Consider the following 10,000-nt stretch of genomic DNA (forward strand, 5'->3'; position numbering starts at 1 on the left):
TGAAATCTTACTGCACCTTCGGCTCTTGTAACTTTTTTTTGTTTTTTTTTTTTTAACAAAGTACATGACATTAGGGCCAGTGTTAATTCTCCACTCATCAGTGTTTGTTCTACTGAGTTTTCACCGGTGTCGTCTTGGTCGTCCTTCACCCCTGTCAGCCAACAGGATGTGAAGATCATAACAGAAAATATGAAACCATCTTCGAGCCCCCTCATGACAATGTCCCAACAACTCTATTGTTGAAAATGTTTGATACTGTCGGCCCCTGTATGGAAAAAATAATGAACCTTTCACTTAGATCTGGCTCAGTCCCCAGCTACTTCAAACACGCTGTGGTAAACCTGATCCTTAAAAAGCCCAATCTTGACCCTTCAGAACCTAATAACTACAGGCCCATATCTAAACTTCCATTTATCTCCAAAATTTTGAAAAAGTAGTGGCATGCCAGCTGACCTCCTTTATGGAGCAGCACAACTTGTTTTATACTTTTCAGTCTGGTTTTCCAAAATTACACTCCACTGAAACAGCCCTTATCAAAGCCTCTAATGATGTGATGATGGCATCAGACTCTGGCTGCTACACTGTACTTATACTTCTTGATTTGACTTCTGCTTTTGACACTGTGGATCACCGTATCAGTCGGCTTCATAATGAGATGGGACTATCAGGATCTGTCCTTCAGTGGTTCTCTTTCTATATTCATGACTTTAATGTTGCTGTAAACAATGTACAGTCTGATGTGACCAATTTGTCCTGCGGAGTGGCACAAGGGTCAGTTTTGGGTCCTATTTTGTTGTTACTGTACATTTTGCCACTGGGTCAAATTATTGGTTGTTTCAGGGATGTATCATATAATTTCTATGCCGACGATGTCCAGTTGTATTGTTCTTTTATAACTATGCTGAGTTCCATTGTTTGTCTCTGTTCCTAGAGTGTGTGTCCTCCATCAAAGACTGGCTGGCCACTAACTACCTGCAGATAAATTCAAACAAGACTGAAACGCTGATCTTTGCTCCAGACCATAAGATCCCGCTGATCAAACAGCACCTTGGCTCTCTGGGCCCCTCTGTCAAATCCAGCCTCAGAAACCGGGGGGTTGTGTTTGACCAAGCCTTGTCTTTGGAGACACTCAAAACAGCTCGTCCAAAACTTTCAACAAGACTTGACTACTGCAACTCTGTTTTTACCTGTCTGAATAAGTCTGCCCTGAACAAACTGCAAATAGTTAAAGATTCTGCTGCTAGACTTTTAACAGGTGCTCCTCGAAGGTCTCATATCACTCCAGTCTTGTCGGCTCTCCATTGGCTCCCCTGTACAATTCAGGATTGATTTTAAGATTTTAGTGCTGACTTTCAGAGCCTTAAACGGTCAGGCCCCACAGTACATCCTGGACCTTTTGAAGCCATATTCCTCTGGCCGAACTCTTGGTCCGCTGGCCAGAACCTGCTTGTAGTCCCAAAGACTCGTTATAAGACCAGAGGGGACCTGTCCTTTCAGTCTGTTGCTCCCAGACTATGGGACGTCCTGCCCCTGTCCATGCGCCTGGCAGACTCTGTTGTCTCTTTTAAAAGGATCTGAAAATATGTTTATTTAGGAAAGCTTTTGGTTGATGGGTTTTCACTAGTGTCACTTTAATTATACATATGTATATACATTTTTATATTGTTTGTTTTACCTATTCTTTTGTACAGCACTTTGTGATTTTATCTGTGAAAAGCGCTTTATAAATACATTTTACTTACTTACTTACTTACTTCAGTTTGGTTTCCATTTAATTGAAGGAAGTTTCTCGTTGGATCAACATTTGATATCATTTAGATAATCTGAAAGCAGACGCTGTTGGTGTAACTGAAATATAACATTGTGTATTAATATAGTATAAAATATTAAATCTGCTCTATATGTGTGTGTGTCCCTACAGGGCTGAGTGCTGTCTCATCAGCTGCTGGACTTCAGTACTATTTTGTTTATGACAGGAAGAACTTTACTGAAGCCCAAAGATACTGCAGAGAGAAACACACAGACCTGGTCACTGTAGACAGCATGGAGGTTATGAAGATCCTGAACAACACGGCAGATTTAGACAACATGTTCTACTCCAACAACAGCTACGTGAGTTCACTTTTCTCTCTTTCATCTCAAAGTCTTTCTGACAGCAGGTTTGAAACCCTCCATAGGAACTAATAACTAGATGTAGAGCAGTAAGAAATAGAATATTTATCTTTGAAATGTAGTAGTGTTTGAGTTTACTTGAGATAACACTACCGAGCATTGAACACATTTACGAAGACAGACTGGTGAGAAAGGCCAATAAGATTGTATGTGACTACACACACCCCCTGGCATCACATTTTAAACTACTGCCATCTATGCGTCGTTTCTGCTTACCCCTTCTGACCAGGAACAGATCCAAGTTCTCTTTCGTACAACAAGCCATAAAAGCCTTAAATCATTCAAATAAGCTAGTGGTCCAGCTGGCCTGGTCAGACCCAAGGGTGTACTGTGTATTGTAGTGTGAGATGTATATTCTATATTATATGTTATGCCTGTCAGTGTCTGATGTAAGGACTATTTGTTTGTATCATATGTCTGAAGTCTTGTCATAAAGTGCCCGATTGTGCTGCAAACCCAACTGCCCCACAGAGAGAATAAAGTTATCTACTACTACTACTTTAATCTTCAGCAGACAGTGTTTCCCTGTTGAGCTGCAGCAGAGGGATGGAAACAAAAGAAGATTATGTGTTAGAAAGACTAACAAGACATTGAAACATAGAAACAACTAATGCAGTAAAACAAATCTAAAACATCCCAAAACAGTATTTACAACAACAGAGATCTCTGTTCTAGAAGCTAACTGAAAATCAGTTTGAGTGATCAGAAACTATTGCTGGTAATGATTTATTAAAGGAGGGTAACAGAATGAAGGAGTCGTAGAGGATCAGACTGATAGTATCAAGACTGGAGATGGAAAGATTAGGTAAACATCTGGTCTTCAACAAAAAGCTAGAGCAGAGTCTAATTCTTCATATCACAATCAGAGAGCCTGGATAGGACTGTCTGGTAGCAGCTGGAGGTGGTCTCTGTCAGACCCAAGTTTCTACAAACCCGGGGAGACAGAGTTCAGACGATGGAGGGCTGGACAACCAACCATTGGATACAGTGGAAAAGTCTGCACAGTGATTTCTAATGGATTCTGGTACGACTTAGATTGTGACTACAGCCAATCTGCAGTCTGCGTAGATGTCAGAGGTGAGAATATTAACTAGTGAAGTTTCTCTTCTCTGCTTCTCTTTGCCTCTTTGTTTTCATTATTCAGGCCTCTGTAGTATCAGTCAGTCACTCTGACAAAAAGCAGCTTTCACACAGGTTAGTGCCGTTCAAAGAGCTTTACAGCTGACTGAGCAGCAGATAAGAAGACGGCAGGAATGAGAGCAGTAAAACAGCTCAGTGGGTCATCAGCATCGCTGTGGAAAGAGACACAGTGTCTCCTGATGGATGGATGGATAGATAGATAGATAGATAGATAGATAGATAGATAGATAAGATAGATAGAGATAGATAGATAAATAGATAGATAGATAGATAGATAGATAGATAGATAGATAGATAGATAGATAGATAGATAGATAGATAGATAGATAGATAGATAGATAGATAGATAGATAGATAGATAGATAGATAGATAGATAGATACTTTAATTTAAATTCCCTTTTATGAGCTTACAGACATCACACACAACATACACATACATCATAATAGGATGTTAAAATAACAAAAAAAAATCCACATGAATAATATATGATGACACCACCAGAGGAAGACATATTAGATTATATTATAGAGATTGGACTTGTGCATGTTCACATGCACACATCTTACAATATAAACAGAACATGTGTGTTTAATTAACCTGAGAGAATATTAATATGCAGAAAAACAATATAATCTTGTTTTTTAGATTGTTTTGTAGATCTAAGGACATTTCTTATTAATGTGGAGAGACTGTTGGTAAATAAAGTTATTCATTAGTTAGTTTATTGATGTGGTTCTTTATATCTCAGTGGATTTATTGTAGATATTATAAAGACATGAATCACAGATGTGGATGATGGGAGGTTGTATGTTATGCTGCCTCTACACTTCTCTGTGCTTCATTTTCAGGATCAGATGTGACTTTTGTCTTCATCAACACCATCGGTATGACATGGACTGCAGCCCAGAGCTACTGCAGAGCTCACTACACAGACCTGGCCAGTGTGAGGAACATGACAGACAACCAGAAGGTACAGGCTGCTGGAGGAGGATACTGGTACTGGATCGGCCTTTCCAGAGACCCCTGGAAGTGGTCAGATGGAAGTACCTCCTCATTCAGCTTCTGGAAGAACGGGCAACCTGATAACAACAACCAGACTTGTGTGGCTGCAGACTTCAGCCAATCAGGAGCCTGGGAGGACTGGTCCTGTGACATGGAGAGAGCTTTCATTTGCTACGGTCCAGGTGAGTGCTGACCCGGGATTCAAACAGCTTTTACATTTAGATTCAGGACAATAGAGATGTAACGATATACTCAACTCACGATTGGATTCAGGATTTTAAGTTGATGATACGGTTTTCTCAAGATGTTTTTAACAGAATGAATATATCAAAACAACAGATGTGTCCTCTCATCAAAAGTGACTCTGAAACTGTATTTTATCTTAAAGAACAAAGTTAGATGTTTAAAACAAATCCCACATCTAAATAACTAAATTAATAGAAACAAATCTCTTCAAATAAATAAACTAAGAAGACGTAGTGACGTCTGAAGTCAAACAAGGTCAATCTAAAGTAGATTACACTCTAGGATGTTTAAAAACTGCATCAACATTCATTTCTTATCTCAACCGGTTGTTATCTTTACACATTTATATCCATATTTAACCATCGTTACCTCCCTAGTTCTAACCCGGGACTCTAAACACCAGACATCAGGTTGTGGAGAGTAAATGTGAACATGATGATGTGGATCATTTCCATGGAATAGTTAGTAAAGTTAGCATGCAGTGGTGATCAGCTGCAGATGATCACTTAGTGTTGAATCTATTGTTTAAACTGATGATGAGGAATGAACAGGATGATGATTATTATCCACACAGAAATGTTTGAACTCATAAAGTTTGTTTGATTTTTACAAAGTGGTTCCTGTTTCAAAGAAAGTGCTGAAAGTGAAGTTTGAGAACAAGAAGAATCTGGATCTGAATGACCCTGCTGTGATGGAGGCCATGTTGAAGCAGGTACATCAGGTTTTATACTGTTTTACCTTTATGTAAAAACAATGAGATAAGATTTTATAAGAAGTTTTGTGTCTCAGCTGAAACAGAAGCTGAGGGCCCAGGGGCTGGACGACAACATCAAACTGAGCTGGAGGAAGCAGGCCGATGGAAAAGTCTTCCACAAGGAAGACAAGAAGACCAACAAGAGGAGGAGGAAGAGGGAGGAGCTGTAATGTTGAGTTGCTGCGTCTGTTTTCATCAGAGAAAAGTCTGGTTCTTTCCTCCAAGATGTGACGGAGCAGAATAGAGCTGCACCAATCAGCTGATTCATCCATTATTCTCTTTAGTTACAATAACTCATATGTAATGAATAGTTTAGTTTTCATTTATTATTGTTGTAGTGATTCTTACATTCTTTATTTTAGGCTACATAACATTTTAGTCAACTAAAACCTGCATCCCATCCTCCGTATGTCTCCAGTCTTATTGTGTAAATGTTGGTGAACATCAACAGAGATCTTGAGGTTCTGTAGACTAGCTATGGATTACAAATAATAAACAGAAAAAGAACATTCTCCGGGTTCAGAAAGTAAATGTACGTTGAAGAGCCCATATTATGCTCATTTTCAGGGTTCATAATTATATTTAGAGGTTGTACCAGAATAGGTTTACATGGTTTAATGCAGCTATCACATCCAGCTTACTAAACAGGCCTATAATGGTGTATTCTTTTTATTCCAACTGGCTGAATGTGTACCTGAACAAGCAGATAGATTATTGTATTGGTAGTCCCGAACTGCATACTACAAAAATCTAACCGCGGTCTAAACTACCACGAGCTAATTTTAGCTAACGTTAGTTAGCATGTCAAACGGGGCTAGTCAGTCTTTAAACGGCTCTGGAGCTAGTACATCAGCACCTAGGGAGAATGTAAAGTCCCACGTCAATGTTAAAATAGCAAGGTGACCAGTAAAACTACAGCAGACGACTACCCTCGGCTAATTAAAAAAATAACTTACTTTAAGATGCTTCTTCAGGTTGGAGGTGGAGTAATTTGGAGCTGAAAGGAGGCTGGTGAGCAGAGGCTGCACGCCCAGTTAGCTGTATTTCATTCTCCCTCTTCCTTCTTTAATGTGAAATGCTGTTTGAATTTCCAAGATAGAAACGTATTGCTGCCCTGGCTCTGTCGTGCGGTTCCGACTCCATTGTGACTGATCACCCAAATAGCTAATTTTTCTATTTCATATCGGGCTTCTGGAAAATGCATTAAGTTGCCTTAATTTATTCAGAGTGAATAAACTCGTGAAACGGAGAAGTATCGTCATGTAATCCACTGATTTTAACAATGTAACTGTATTCTAAATACCAACTATTTAAATTGTAACTGTAACAGAATACAGTTACTCATAATTTGTATTCTGAATACGTAACGCCGTTACATGTATTCCGTTACTCCCCAACACTGGTTACAACACACACGAGTTCACCATAATCTACTAAATGAATTGTATAACTACTTACATGTCCCTCGTCTGCAGGTATTCAAAGCAAAGTTGAAGTGTGCCCTCGTTTAGAAGAAGTCTCCCGGCTAATCCGGCCTTGTACTGACTGAAGTTGCAGAAACAGTTAGCTGATGTGGTCTTAGCTAAACTGGTTAGCACAAACCAAATGTTGTGCAGATTCAGACCAGCTCACCAGGAGCCTGAAGGCAGGACACATTCAGAAACCATATAACCATTACTCAGAACACCATGGATGGATTTATCAAAGTTTGTATCAAGCACCAGAGACACAAAATAACTCCACAAATCCCAGAAAAAGTGATTTCTTTTTAATAATAAGGGCACTTTAAATCCCCGTATAGATCAAAGTATGGCGTGTGGATTGGTAGCTGGAGAGATGCCCGTTCACCTCCTGGGCACTGCCACGGTGCTCTTGAGTAGGGATGCACCGAATCCAGATTTTTGGGGTTCGGCCAAATACCGAATCCACTGGTTAAGATTCTGCTGACTCCTCCTGTATTGATCCCGTAATCCACAGCGCCGTCGTTACGGCAACCAGCGTAGCGCCCCGAGTGACAGCGTAGGGTTCGGTTCCCTGGGAAACAATTCTAATGTTCGGTAGAAACCCAACCCCGTCAAAAAGCCCAATATTCAGACGAATTTGAAGCCATGCCTACTCTTGAGCAAGGCATCGTTGCCCCCAACCACTCAGGCTGCTGCTGCTGCTGCTGCTGCTGTTAGCCTTGTCTGGACACATGGATGTTTCCATAAACATAAATATATTCTGATCTGATTACAGCAGAGACAACCTCAGCAGTGCTGACGGTGAAATAGGCTCCAGAATATTTCCTTCTGGATGACAGGTGACATATTACAAAATCATATAATTATTTTGTTACATTATCAAAACCTCGAGACTTTCAAACATCAACATGTCATTTATTAAATGTATTTGTGTCTAAATATCATATAAACATCTTTTCATATTCTATGTTGTCTGGAAACATAGCTGGCGTGTGGCGTCGGTTCTATTTCTAGCTGAACGTGTTTTCTGAGACGTGCACGTCACGCAGGCAGCGTGCACGCTCTAACCTGTTACCATGGGAACCCAAATAAACACGGACACACCACGCAGCCAGTGTTCAGGAGGCCTTATAATAAAACTATGGTTATATGTTTTGCGACTCCAGCCAGATTTCTATTTGGGGTGAGGGGGGCTGAAGATGTCTCTGTTGATAGTAACGGCTGATGACCTCTGGGTTATTACAACTGTTTTAATCAATTAATACTTTTAGTTATAACAGAATTACTAAAATATATTCCAGCTTTCAGCTTCTTATACAGTATATGAAGATTTGATGCTTTTCTTTGTTATATTTGATCATAAACTTCATTTAGACTATTTTTAGAATAAAACAAGACTTTAGTATTTATCAGATTTATCATCTATGCGGAAATATAACCGACATGTTTTACTGATTTCTGATATTTGATGTTTATGTTTTTCAGGTTATGGTGGAGATGTTATAACATTAACATTATTTAATGTGTTTAAAATATAAATTATCTTTAATGTTGAATATTTAAAATATATTTTCATCAGACTAAATCTCTTTCATCATGTGAGAGTAATTTATAAAGTAATTATATGTATGATTGTTGTTCTGTCACCTTATTAGAGATGCAAACTTTAAACATTTACCTAAAGTTAGTCATGAGACTTGTTCTGTGTCTGTAACATCTTCTAAATTAAAATACTAAATATTTACAGCTTCCAGCTTCTTCAACATGAACATTTGAGGATTTTTATTCGTCACATTTGGTCATAAACAAAGAAATAAAAGTGTAAAATGCCATAATGACATAAAGACTTTTTTAAGAGTGAATTTTCAAATACAAATAGTTTTTTTTTAAATAGTGTGAATGTTGATAATGATCTGTCTCAAAGCACCAAGATCACCTCTTCTTCTTATCTATTTTTACAGTGTAGTATTACTACTTTTAGTAAAACACTTATTCCTCCTATATATATAATTGTATTTAACATAAACCGTTTATAAAGGGGGTCTCATTAGTAAGTTATGCTTCTTTACTAAACAAAGAGATGAACATGATAAACCCAAAACATAAACAAACACACTTCAGTAGAACGTCTCAACTCGCGCATGCGCTCTGCGGTCATCACAGTATGAAGAGTGCAGTGTTCAAGTAACGTTAGCGCGAGAGGTAAAACAGCTTTTGTGATTCTCATTTACACATTTAAAGTTCTTTATGACATCTGAACAGCGGAGACAGTTTGATAAAGGTGTCTCCGCTTCCATGACAGACATTACACTGTCACTGACTCCATTCACACTCAAGCTAACCTAAGCTAGGCTAACGGTTAGCTGCGATAGCTTATCAGTCACTGACTCCATTCAGACTCAAGCTAACCTAAGCAGAGGCTAACGGTTAGCTGCGTTAGCTTAGCAGTCAATGGAGCGGAGAACTACTCTGGTAAACTGCGCGGAGCTCACTGAACAATGTCAAACATGTCGTCGTCTCCTTTCCAAATCAGCCGCAGTTTACCGTCGTGCTATTTTAAAGCCTTTAGCGTTTCGCCTTCGTGTCATTTCTTGCCTCTCTTCGAAGCTAACATGGATTAGCATTTTAGCCACTGTCAAAATAGCTTGAGGGGCGGGAGTCTTTTTCTGACTGACAGTACGATACGGCCAATGACAATCTAGAATAGGAGTCCTCAGCGGCTTGTGAGCCAATCAGCTTCTCTTCACAGAGGGAAGCTAACGGATCAGAAACAGAAAAGAATTATATATTTAATATATATTTATATAAGTAATAGTTTCTTTCATTGACGACACGAGGCTTGAGTTACGATGTCTTAATGTACGTGTAATCGAAACCGTAATTCAGACTACATTTAGGGTAATATATGACAAACTAAACTAAAAAGTTAGTCAGCAGCCGTTAGTTCTTACGTCCGGTCATCACGTAAGGTTACGTACAGTTGACGTGGCTTCTAAAGTTACTATGTAAATGTTAATTTAGGAATACAATTCAAATACATCTTTTGTTTTTTTTTTAAACAAGTCGACGTTTTTGTACGTTTCTATCCATAAAGTTTTTAAAACTTTTAACAGTAGGACGAAAAACGTAATGCCGATGCGCGCGCCTGCGACGCTGTCATATAACAGCTGACACAATCGCGCGCTTATTGGGGGGAAATCAATACAGAGAAACACGATCCT

The 10,000-nt window shown here is 39.0% G+C and overlaps 1 protein-coding gene across 1 annotated transcript in view; it reads left to right on the forward strand.

Annotated features, from left to right (window-relative positions):
- Positions 1-8,913: 8,913 nt before the first annotated feature.
- The window catches only part of LOC114558617 (PHD finger protein 20), a gene marked incomplete at its 3' end in the record, with an annotated part of 40,360 nt that continues 39,273 nt past the window's right edge, over positions 8,914-10,000 (forward strand). The window contains exon 1 of the mRNA XM_028582682.1: positions 8,914-8,981. The remainder of the gene's footprint in view (positions 8,982-10,000) is intronic.

Source organism: Perca flavescens, chromosome 7 (genome assembly GCF_004354835.1).
Source record: "Perca flavescens isolate YP-PL-M2 chromosome 7, PFLA_1.0, whole genome shotgun sequence".
Classification (NCBI taxonomy): Eukaryota; Metazoa; Chordata; class Actinopteri; order Perciformes; family Percidae; genus Perca; species Perca flavescens.